We start from the raw sequence: 13,542 nt of genomic DNA on the forward strand, positions 1-13,542 counted from the left end.
TCTAAATATACCTGTATCCCACCTCTGTCTGAAACACTTTTGATGTGGAGACACATCTGATTGGCTTGTTGAATCACAACATTATTTAGGTAACCCACAACAAATAAATAAAACTGAATGGGTTGACCAGGATACCCAAATGTATGTGCACAAGCTTTTCATGATATGTCCCCTTTAAATAGCCAATATCAGATATGTAAATTAGATAAAATGTAGCTGGATCATTAGATCTTTAGGCTTGGTAAAGTAAAGTAAGTAAACTTACGTTGTTGTGTGCTAGTAATTATCTAAAGTGTCCTGAAAGTACAATAATTTCCGCAGTATAAAACAGTAGATTCTTATAGTAAATATTATCTTGTGTCCGTGGTTCCAGTGTGATGTTTTCACACCTTTGCAGACAGTTGTTGGCCCCTCCAACTATTCCACAACCAACACCACTGGCCAGATGGTAAATTGCCGCCATGATGTTGTGATTGGATCAGAGACAGAAAACAAGTATTAGCGCAATTTGTCAGTGATCGCCAATTTAGGCAATTTGCTCAACGCGTGCTACTTCCTCTTGTCCCATACCATGTAGATGAACAAGTGTGTATAGAACCTGAATGAAGTAATCATTCAAAAGTCCAAATTATCATTTGAAACTCAAGGCCTCTTTGGAAAGAATGTCCTGATTGTTCGCCTGAAAGTGTGTGTGTGGGTGTGCGCGTGCTTGTGTGTGTGTGTAGAATGTAATTGGGGAGGCAACGGTTTAACTGCTTTCACCTTTACTCCATATGGGTCAGCGTGTCTTCGTCTTTAAACTGACATTAAACTAAATGATTACAGCATGACAGAAATGTTAATTGATGACAGCCGCTGTCCATTGAGAGCCACTGGCCTCGGCCACCTCACATGTATCCCATCTGAACTGTTTAAATTCTTCCACACACAAGCCTAAAAGATTTATCATTCTCTCACACACAATTACACACATGTGGAAATTATACATACAAACACACAGCAGGAAACCGGATCCAAGAGAGTGATAATGAGTACAATTTGAGGTCGGGGATACACTGCCAGCACTTTTCATCACCGTCACTCTCACACACACACACACACAGGACACACATGAACACGCCCGCTTGAGGCTCAGGGGTGTAGCCACAGCAGACTGTATGCACTGTTGCATCATTGCACCAGGGGAACTTTGTATCCTTCAAAATGTTCCTACTGAACTTTAAGATGTCAGAAAGGATTTCCTTTGAGGGATTATGGGTGTTTTATTTTTGTACTTTATTTTCCTGCCCAAAACTGTGTCCTGATATTTGTTCATATGGAGCATTATAAGTTGCGCTAGATAAAGAGTGACATTTTAAAAAGCTTAATATGAGTTTATTAAGTAGTTAAATATTAACTACATTTTTGTAGTTAACATCTGTCGTACATACAAAAGCATTTTGCTTAAAAAAAAACAAAAAAACAAAAAACTGCCTTTTTCTTATCTAAGATGCCAGGAAAATAATATCACATTGTATGTTTTCAAAAACTAAAAATACTTTGATTCTCAACATTATTATAATTTTTTTTATACATTCAGTCCAACGAGGGACACAGAGCAAATTACGTAGTTTATCATGCAATAAGGTTTGGGTGGAATGGGTCAAATCAACATGGGACTTGTTGGACAGCTGTTCGTATACAGTGTGAAACCAAAACTAAGCATTGCCCTAATACATATTTCATTATCTTTTGCTGCTCGTTACTTAATGTAGGTACCCCTGTTACGTAACTTTGTTACACTTGTTACGCAACTTTGTTCCCCTTTCGTACGTTGCGTAACATAAGCAAGTCTGCTAAGGGCGGTTGTTATGTATTTCCACTAGGCATTATATTTTATAAGTTTTTACGTTATTATTTTTACACAAACGGAGGTCGTCTTTCAAAACGTAAACCAAGTCGTTTAGATGGCTCAACCTAACCAATCGTTTCACAACGTTTTCTTCATGGCATTGTGCGTTTCTGCAAGCGTGATACAAAGCTGAACTTACTAATGAAACGTATTCTTGGTTCAGAAATGTGCTAAAAGCTGACTAGAAGCAAGGCTAACGAGAGCAGTGAGACTGAACCTAAAAAGTAGATTTTTGGATCTTGACATCAAGACAATCAGCTGAAAGATGCTAAAACGCTCTGCACAGTAGACTTGTGGGTAACTGCAGAGTCGGGTGATAATTTACTGCAAGCAATTTCCATCAAAATCACATGGTCATTGGATCCATTGTTAATATTAAAATATTGATGAGTGCATTTTAAAAACTGTATTTTAATGTTCAGTCATGTAGTGGACAGTCTTGTGTATGCCCATGTGTCAGGAGAAAGAGCAGCAGTGGAGGACTCATGTAGAGAAGCTGACCTCCAGCCAGGAGAAGACTCTGCAAGACAGACTGGCAAGACTCAGGAGATTCAGGGTGAGAATACACACATGAACACACACACACACACACACACACAAATCTGAAAGCTGCACACCAACTGTTGATGTCAAACACATAGCTGACAGATCAGCCGGCTGCTGTTGTTTGACATGTTTGTCATGCTACGGCTTACAGCAAGTCTGAGATTCAACACCACAGTGTGACGGCTTCGGCGGCTACAACGCGTCTAATGTTTCAAAGCACCTACAGTATAGAAAAAGCCTTTACAAAGATCAGAGGCGAGCTATTTATCAAACGCTGAGAGTTCCTGGACGTCGTCATCGAGTTACACGGTTCAAGTTCACTGATCAGGTGCTGATTGAAAGAGCCTTTATCAGTAGCTCTAGATGTTTGGTGAAGTGAATAGCTGTCATAGTGGTGTTAGCTTTTATTCCATGTCCCTCCGATGCCAAGTAATCAGTGCTCTCTACGTTTTTTGGCACGGGATATTATCCAGGGAACTCCTGTCAATCAAATATAGAGGGCGGGAGTAAAGATGATTCTTTAAACTGTTCAGTCTTTTGATTTTTGATCTTTCTTTCTTCACTTTTCTCCACCTGCAGGAGTTCCAGAAGAAGGTGCTGGAAGAGGAGTAAGGGATGGAGTGTGGGGGGGGGGGCAGCCTCATGGTCAGCCAGCTCCTCACCAGGATTTGGATATATAACAAATGTGCTTTTGTTTGTTGCTCTCTAACATCAATAAATAATCACTTAGTCAACTGATACATTAGTGTGACTGATGTGAATGAATGAGATGATGATGGAATATGGGATTTTGGTGGAGTTTTCCAAAGTTGGAGCTGAGAGACGACTTGTATAACCCGATTGTTCAACAAGTTGCTAGTTTACAAGCTCATTTCAAGCCAATAACAATCATTGTCAGAGGATAGCCTGTGCGTTCGGCCTCTTTTGCTCTCCACACGGACTGTGAACCTGCATTCAACCAAAGACTGCTTGAATGTGATTGGTCGATAACACTCACACTACAAACGGAAACCAGATATGCTTCAGTTTTAATTCAGAACTTAGCTTTTGTTTTCCTCCTTTCATATTCTAAATACTTCCAGTCAGGCATACAGTGATGCTTAAACCAAAATAAAGAATCTGGGTGATTAATGCATTGATTGATTGCAGAACATAACTTTTTCATTTTTCAAGACCACATCATTATGTTACTGAACTTTTGTGAATTCATTGCACAAGAAAAAAACGAGAAGTATCCATTATTGTATGATATTATTTCTTAGACTACACATGATTTCAGATTCCCAGTCACCCACCATAAATTACTAACGTTAGCTCACAGGCGACATCATCTGAGTTTAGTTAAAAAGCTTCTGTGCAAAAAGTCTGATCCTATTTAAATATAATGGAAATGGATCTAAAATGATGCCCAAAAAAACAAAAACAGCCTACGACCCTAGCCCATTTTCATTTAATGATCAACTCACAGTCCAACAATAAAATGATCCCATATTGATTGTGTATTTGTGTTTTCAATCCTCAGTTAGTTTCTGTGTTCATGCGTGTCCAATGAGAAAATGATGAGGCCTGCAAGCCATTTTGGGTCCATAAAACATCATTTAAACAACATTTTCTGTGTTTTAAACCCAGAGAGCAGATAATGAGTAATGGAGCATGGGTTCAGGTTCTGAGTGATTTATCTGACCCAGATCATAAATCTACAGCAGCTCTGATACAGTCGTTTTATGCATTCCAGTAAATGTGAATGTTCATATGTCTGTGGGCAGTTTGTTTGTGTGTGTAAATGTTTTTGTGTGCGTGTATATGTGTGTGTGCCCGCCTGTTTTCGTGATTGAAGCTGTGTATTTCCGCTTGTATCCATGTCTGCCTGTCTGTCTAAACAAGATTTAAGAGGTCCTGAGACTTCAGCTCACTGTGGCCTTCTTTGGTAAACGTGGGACCAGAAGAAGAAAACAGCTGAAAATAGTCAGTGACATTAATAAATATGAGGCTTGAAGTTTCAGGGTCACGCTGGTAGACATATAAAACATGTCCAGAGATGGTCCAGCGGTAAAGATTCCCGTCTTGGGAGCAACATTTATCATTGTTGGTCAAGGATCATATCCAGTCAGTCAGTCACTTCTCTGCTCTCCAGTAATGAATATTTCACCATTACTCTAGGATAAAGTCACTCTTTAACTTTTTTCCTACCAAGTATATATAGACACAACATTGAAAAAAAGTTTTTATTAAACCGCTTTTCCTACAAAGTACTAATAAACAAAACATTTGGAAAAAAGCGACTATTCAACCATGTTTCCTACAAAGTACGTATTGCCACAACATTTGAAAAAGATTACTATTTAGCAATGTTTTCTACAAAGTACATACAGACACAACATTTCAAAAAAAGTAATTATTTAACCCCGTTGGAAAAAAGTTAATATTTTAACAGAGTTTCCTACAAGGTACATATAAACAAAATATTGGGAAAATAATACTATATAACCCTGTTTTCTGCGAAGTACAGCTTAAAGCTTTTGTTTTGATTTTACAGCACATTTACTGTGTGGTTCAGTCTCATCACTTTCATCAATTATTTCCAGTAGCAATAGGCACTAATGAATCAACCGCACACTTTCTCTCTGGAAGATCAGAAAAACTAAATTAGCGATTAGCTTAAGAAGAAAGTTAGTAACAAAATACCCAGATATTTCCCTTAGGAGTGGGCTGAGACCAAAATAAAGCTAAAAAGAGAGGGAATATTCTACAATTCTCAATACGAAATTCAGAATTAATGTATTGCCACTCCCTTTTCAATTTGATGACAGCTGAGCCGGTGGCTTGCAGCTAATAATGCTAACAGTGCATCAACAAACACCAGCAACAGAGCTTAAAGAGCGAACAGTGTTTACCTTGGGGAAAACCAGAGGGTGTGGATTTTGCTTCCGATACGTCGCAGGCATGCACACACATACACATACACCTCTCACACTTTAATGTATTTACACAGATGGACAGAGAATAGGGTGTGTCGCGGCTGCATCTCTATGGATGCGTGTGTGTGAATGAGCGTGGGTGTTAAAGTTCCAGCATGGCTCTGTGTACACAATGTAAAAATGCAAAGACAATGTTTTGCACATGTATGACTGTGTTTTTTGGCTAAGTTTTAGGTGTGCATTTGCAGACATACACGTTCACATATCAGTGTGTTTGTAGGTTTGTTCAGTGTGTTAATACATGGAGGCCTCTGGTGTGTGCAGATATAAAGTGTGGCCTTGGGCATTTTCTCAGAGTGACACATGAAAGAATGCACATCAGAGTTCTATAGAAGTCTTTCATATGCCAGGGGGGGTACAAAAGCTGAGAGAGAGAGAGAGAGAGGAGGAGGAGAAGAAGATGAGATGAGGTGGAACAGGAGTTTCCAGTGTGTCTGTTGGAGAAAAACAGGAAGAATAAGGAGAAATATATGACTTACAATGCAAAGTGTATTTTTGCCTGAGGGCACAGACATACAGCAACATGACCGCTCTGTTCTCCGCGTCATCCTCCCTCCCTCCCTCCCCCTTCCCAATGTCTCTCTCAGAAACTTTTACTATAAGCCCCATCAGTGTTTGCATCCAGGAGAGCCTCATTCTGTGCACCTTCTACAGAAAAAGATCCATATTTTCCACATAAGAGGGCTCATTACTTTGTTTTGTATTATATTAATTTATTTATACTACTGTTTTACTAGTTCTTTTTAGCTTTCTCTACTTCCTTAGGAAGATTTTGGAGCATAACCAGCAGTTTTTTTTCCTTATTTTCCCTCACTTTTTCTTTATACATTTTTGCGATAGGCTACCCAGATCCATAGTTTTTAGGCAAAACAGTGACCCAATAGTGCAAACCAAAAATGCACGAGATCCCAGTTAGATTCCCGGTTGGCTGGAGTGTCTGCTGAATGTCAATCCCCTTCTCCCTTTCCAAGTTCCCTGCCTCTCTCCACCATTAATATCAAATAAAAAAGGCATAAAGTGGCAACAAATATTCTTAAAAAAAGAATGTCAGGAGCCATTCTGTCAGTTACAGCCTTTAGGGCTGATACAAACTTATAAAGTACAATCCATTCTCAGATGCTCCTACAATGTTAAGTATTTTAGGAGTTGTTTGCATGTACTTTCTTCAAAACCTGCATCTTTTAAACTTTAATTTAGAATTCGCTAAATGTCAGAGAATTCTTCAGAACGCAAATGAAAAATGGATTCAGATGTCTCTATATAATCTAGGCATTAAGTACCACAACGAGAGAAAAAAAAAAAAGCGACAAACCAAACCAAAAATAACATTAGAGGTCATATATTACAGAAAGTGAGATTATTTATTTATTAATTAGTCATCACCCACCATGTCGGCATTAACGACAACTCCACACTTTCCCCCCTCTGAATATTGTTTTTGCTTTGTTTTTCTATCTGTAAATAGAAGCTGTTCTTAATCATTATGTGTGTAAGTTAATCCGTTGTGGTTGCTTTTTGTTCCTCGTAGCTTCATCCACATGTGTTTACACTTTGCCCGATCAGACATCCCCCCAGACTGTGTGGGCGTGTACAGACCGTCTGATTGACATCTCCCTCACTCCCCCTGTTAGTTTTATTACACCTGTTAGGGCGGGACAACTTGTTTTAGCCGTGCTCTCACAGCTAACCTGTTTTGCTCTGTTCGATCAAAAAGCAGGCGTGTCTAGCCGGTATTCTGATCTCTGTGTACTTGGCAGTTCATCGACTCCATAAAAAAAACAAAAACTTAGCGATAACACCATAGTAATTGAGTACACCTGTGTTGGTGCATGTCTATAATAAGAAAACAGCGTAAGTATTGTACTGTTGTGCATATGCAATGGAAACTGATTTAATTACATTTATTTAGATATCTTGGAGCTCAAAACACTGTAAAATGCTAACAGCTAACTGTGGCTAATGTGCCACAGTGTGCCTGTGATCGCAGCTTTATATTGAGAGGACGTTGTTTACAGTGAAAAGTTGTTTTTTTTGACATACGTACAATGGGGGGGGATTTTAACTACTGCTTCTCTTCCTGGAAGCAGGTAGGTAAATGAACATTTGAGACAAATCAGGGCAGGCCAGGAATTAGCCAGAGGCTGGGAACACACACAGACATGTAGGATAAAAATGCACCCCGTATTGCCATGTGAAAACAGCTCCACCAACAATATATTGGCTTCAGCTGCAGGCAACAACACACAGCAAGAACCTTTAGAGAAAACATGAATTAAAACAAGTTTAAAATAAAGTTACATGTTAAACGAGTGTGTTAAAAGAGCTCTGTGTAATCCACAGGTTTTGTTGGAGGAAAGAAACCTTAAAAACCTTTTTATCTTTGGGTACCTTTCATGGAGGATCCAGTGTGTGTTCAGTTTAAAATGTTGAAACATGAAGTGCTTTGGTTCGATACTGTGTTCAGCCTAGGTCATATTGTACCCAACATCATGCATAATACTAAAGCACACATCTGGTATAGCATGGATATTAAATAATTCGCAATACCGGGTGGATATTTCATCACATATATTATTTGAATACTATGTGTGCGCTGATGTTTAACAGCCGTACACATCCACACGAGAAAAGAAAGCTAAAGACACCAAAGAAAGGCCCTGCTGCTAAAGGTTTTTTTGTGGTTTATAAATTACAGATAAGATAGTATGATAAGATATTATTAAGAATGACTGAAATATATGTTCAATTCATGCATTTTTGCAGGAAAACAAGGGAATTACCAGTGACTGCAAGACGAACTAACTGCCAGATGTGTGTGTGCATAAACATGAACAGTTGCCAGCAGTGATCTCAGCTCAGAACCCTGTTGTATAAATTAAAAGTCCATCGGCTGAGGTGAATCGAGGACTGACATCCTCTGTGAAGTGAGGATTCAGCTGGCGGCTACTACTATTTGTCTTTACTCTCACCTTCTCCTCTTTCTAGGGTTCTTTCCTCCTCTGTCAAGCTTTCTTCCCTCGGTGGAGCTTGTGATGGCCACACTAGTGTCTGAAATATTTGTTAATACCATGTCCCCTCTCCCTCACATTTCCACTTTAATTGGGAGAGGGATTAACTTGTTTGGGTGTATTGCTGGTTTTTTTTAAGTTTAATAGAGTTATTCCATTTAGTTTCTGCATGTTAATATTGTGCTGGTAGAAAACTGTAAAGTATATATTTTTTGTAATTAGGGCTTGAGCACCAAGGCGATCGGCGAAGGCCTTATTGAAATCTCTAGGATTATTATTAATTATGATTTCTATTTTTCCGAACTCAAAAGCATTTTTTCAGGGGCTAGGGTTGCTCGAAAACTCACAAAACTTTGCACGTGTAACAGAGGTGGTGGTGATTTACATCCGATATGGGTTTCAAGCTCAGGTGGTGTGGCTTATTGGCTCAATACTCAAACAAAGTCCTCCAATAGAATTCAATTGTTCAGTACAATCTAAAGACCTTTACGATGAAAAGTTACAAAAAATCCTCAGTTTTTATTCTTTGAGGTCATCCTCCTTGCGGGTTTACCAAACCTACCTTAAATATGGTCAGCAAAGCCTTTAGACATTGATGATGCTTTACTGTGAAGTTCATGAGCTTTCATTGAACGGCGTTGCGGCCATTTTGCCCATGAAACAGGAAGTTGCTGCATCTTGATTGTACATTGTCCAATCTGCCAAAATTTCTCAGGAATAATAAGGGTCAAGTCTTGAGCACAAGCACATGTCAATATTGAATCATGGTCATAACACCGCCTAATGGCTACAGGAAATCTATGTCATGTGACAAACATCAACCATAAACATTGCATTTACATTGCATAGTCTGCACTTCAGAAACAATCCACTTAACATGCGTGTTTAGTGATCTGACGTTTTTTCTCGTCCACTGGAAGATGCAACGACTCGTTAATTTCAGCTTGCTTTAATTACAGCTATGGTATTTTATCCAAGATTGTTTTGTCAGCCAGTATATTTATGTTTAAATCAGCCACTCAGTACTGTTGCAGTTAAGCGAAATATATATAGACCCTTTTATAGGCAGACATTTTGACTCTCAAAGCAGGAAAAGCCCAGGTGGAATTAATAACATTAACGATGGCTCCATACCATTTAGGTGAGCCAGTTCTAGGGTCTTGGTATAGTGCATGCTGACTCACTGACGTGGCTTAGTGGAAAACTTGGTGAACATTTACACTTGTGCTTGTCTGCTGTGTAAAGGGTCTGTTGCATTCAGTACTGGTGACCCCCTTTAGGGCCTAATTTAGTTCCTTTTCCTTTTCTTGTTTGTGGAATAGATAAAACCATACTCTGAAATATCACTTCTTGCAGCTGTCAAACACCTGCAGAGGAACAGAAAAAACACCCAAATGTCTATGTTCAAGATTCAACAGGCCGCTTCTTGGCACTGTTCAAAGCTTGTATGGTGAAAGGAAAATGTAAAGTTAAAAAGCATGCATAGGCTGTGTCCTCTTCTCACTATAAACACACAGCAGGACTTCCCAAAAACAGGCTTCTACAGTTGTCCCTACTTCAACAAATCCATTCCATCACCTATTCATCTACTCTGATTTACATACCATGTTCCTACTTGCAGCCTCTCCCCATTTACTCACTTTGTTTTGTATTAGCCTATTTTTTCCTTCATAGGAAAAAGAGATTCCAACAGGTTTGCACGACTGCCCACACGCGACCAGCCATCAGCTTATGTCTGCTTGTGTCAAAGCTAAGCCTCTCAAAAGCCAAATATTTACGTGCCTCTGGTCACTGAGAGCAGGTTTTGTCAAATGACCAGACTACACTATAGTTAAGCCTTCAACTTACATAATCCTCTTTGGAACTGCACGCAGTTATACACACACACTCAGCGGAGACAGACAGATCGGATTTATGAATATAGAGATATAAAATCTGCTGGACATCCGGATTTGGCTAAATTGCGGGTTATTACATCATCGCCCGAGCACAGCAGCTTTTTCTTGGAGAGCAGTTAACTGCAGCTCTTTATATGCATTCAGTGCAAAAGGTCCAGCTAAAGGCTGCTCTGTGGTTCCACTTTGAGGCTAACACATTTGACCAAAAGCTGCAGAGCTTTTGGCTCAATCCCAGTTACACGGCAGGAATGTGAATCCCATAAAGTTACAGCTTAACTCAGGATGGTGGGATGCATGAATGTGTCCACCACCGCCCACAGCTGAGCAGCTGGTGTTGATCATGTTGTTAATGTAACCATCATGTAAGCAGCTTGTGATTGGACACAGTTGTTGCTGATTCCATATGTTTTATTATATCGGTGTTTGATGTTAAATGGTTCTGGAGTCTAAAGAACGTACATGAACTGCTGCCATTTCATCTTGCTGACAAGGCATAAAATGGAAAACAGCATTCTGGACTTCAGACCTTAAAATCCAGTGAGATTGTTTTTTGCACTATAGCTGAGCATGTTTTGTGGTAGCATGGGAGCATACAGGCGATACAATTGGCAATGGCAAGAGGTTGCTGGATTCATACATACACATGCACTGCAGTCTCCAACCCCCACTGTGTGTAGGTGCTAACCACAGCGAATTCTTCTGCAAAGAGCTTTAGCTAAATTGTGCTGTGGATGCGGGCCAATTTGGCCTCGTACTACAGAAAGGAAGACTACCTGACGTTCCATTTCAACAAACACACAAAAACACAAAAACACAAACAGAAGTGCACATTAGTAGGAGTAGATCAGTGATTCCCAACCGGCGTACTTGTACCCCAGAAAAGGTACTTAGGCAGTTTCCAGGAGGTACATGGAAAGATTGTAGCTAAACTAATTTAAAAAGTAGAAATTACATTTAGATTTAAAAGAAAAATATATTCACATACTGACTCAGCTACACTTGAACAGTACCTGTTAGGTACCTGTTAGCACTTCACAAAGTTAGCTAAAAGTAAAAGGTTCAAACGCATAGATAAAAGTAATGCATTAATGGTTCAAATGTTTAACTAAAATAATAAACAAAAGGTTCAAACGGTAAGATAAAAGCAATGGACATAAGGCTCAAATGCTTAGCTAAAGTAAACAAATTGTTCAAACGCTTAACTAAAAGTAATAAATAAATGGTTCAAATGCTTTGCTTAAAGTAATGAATATGGAGTCAAGCAGTTAGCTGAAAGTAATGATGGTTTAAACGTCTCTGCCACCGGTAGTACGAAAGCTGCTAACTGTTGTACCTCCAAAACCATAAAATGCCAGTTAACCCGCAAACTATTGTTTACATTATATTTCCACACTTTAAGCTCTTATTTCAATTCTAAAAAGCTTGGACAGAATGCACCTTGTACAGGTCATGGGTTAGTCCTCTCTTCTTTTCTACCTACTGTTTTTAAAAACAAGTAGGTAGAAATAGTTTAAATCATGAAAACATGGTTCAGTGCATTAAACATCAACTACTGGGTAGCTTCTGTGATACTTACCAACACTACCAACAATGATTTCATTTCACACTAACATTTACTGTTCAAAACAAACATTCAGAATCAACTAATTATTCAGTTGTGCTTAAAACATACCTGTTCAAAATGAGGCAAATCGATGAAAAAAAACATTCCTACAAACATTTCCATCTGTGAGCCAACTCCAGAATTAAAATCTCCAGACAGGAAATGATGTCAGTGTTGCATTCAGGGGAAATGAGAAAGCAGAGCTCCTCTATGGCCAGACCACAAACAACTCTGCATCTTATTTCATGCATTGTTGACGTAAAAAAAATGAACCTTTATGACATACAGGTTCTTGTAACTTGTATTAATTGTAATCTTGGATTAGATTAGTACATTATATGACAAAAATAAATCATATTAAATTTGTTACATATTGCTATAGCTTCCACCTAAAGCACTTCTATCTTATCAGTTGTTCTAAAACTAAACAGAGCTGAGACACTTGAAGGGTTTCTGACAACCTTGACTGAACATTGCTGGTGTCCCACTATGGTCTGTAATAGAGTAAGAAAAAAGTAACACTACAACTCAAAGACAATAAAAAGATGTACAATTTTGATTGTGCATCTTTTTGTGGCAGTGGGCATGGTATGTGCTCAGTTGCAGGGGAGAGAGGTGTGGGAGTGGTTCAGGGGAACAGTGACATTGTGAGTTTAATTGGCACAGCTGTAACATGTTTCTAATAATCCCTAATCCTTTTCAGCAGTAGCAGGCTGGAATTCTGTTGGTTGGAACACGCACACCGGTGGTGCCCTCACGCGGGGCCTCGCAGGTTCCCGAAATGCAGGTTCCCGAAATGCACTCCATGGAAGATTTTCCACTTGAGCAGTCTCGCGACAATACTCTATGCTTTGCCTTCGACCAAGTGATAAAAATTGATGGTCACATGGTACACCCTGACACATCACCAACATATCCACACTTTTCATTGGTTAGGGATAGAGTGAGTCTTGACAGTGGTGAAGATATCAACCAATTGTTGGTGCCGGAAAGCCATTGGCAAATGGTTTTCCAGGCGGCTCACTATAACCCAATGGCTGGTCACATGGGGAGATTCGGAGAGATGTGCGCTGTTGGTGTGCTTCTTGCCCTGAATGCCAACTAGTAAACTAACCGGCCATCCCAAGAGCACCGTTGTGCCCATTACCACTAATTGAGGTCCCGTTTGAGCGCATTGGCATGGACCTCATCGGGCCATGTCACCGGAGCACACGAGGATATCGCTTTGTGTTAGTTCTGGTGGACTATGCAACGCGATATCCTGAAGCTGTGCCGCTGCGCACTATCTCTGCAAAGAGTGTTGCGCAGGCACTGTTTCAGGTACCCGAGTTGGAATCCCGAAAGAGATTCTGACCGACCAGGGCACCTCTTCAAGTCTTGATTCACCATTTATTGGGTGAAGAGGTATCTTAACCCACTTGAAGTATAATCCTGCCCAATCGTGAAACCAATTGTCAAAAACTCTTTGTGTGATGGAGTGGTAAGATGTTCAGTCAGAAGGTGAGACATTTAAAGCTGTACAAAGTAATTTGTAACCACGAGATGACAGAAATATCAGAAATTCAGCCCTGATCCCAGTGTCATATCATGTTTTATTAGGAAACAGTTGATTTACCAT

Source organism: Anoplopoma fimbria, chromosome 23 (genome assembly GCF_027596085.1).
Source record: "Anoplopoma fimbria isolate UVic2021 breed Golden Eagle Sablefish chromosome 23, Afim_UVic_2022, whole genome shotgun sequence".
NCBI classification, from domain to species: Eukaryota; Metazoa; Chordata; class Actinopteri; order Perciformes; family Anoplopomatidae; genus Anoplopoma; species Anoplopoma fimbria.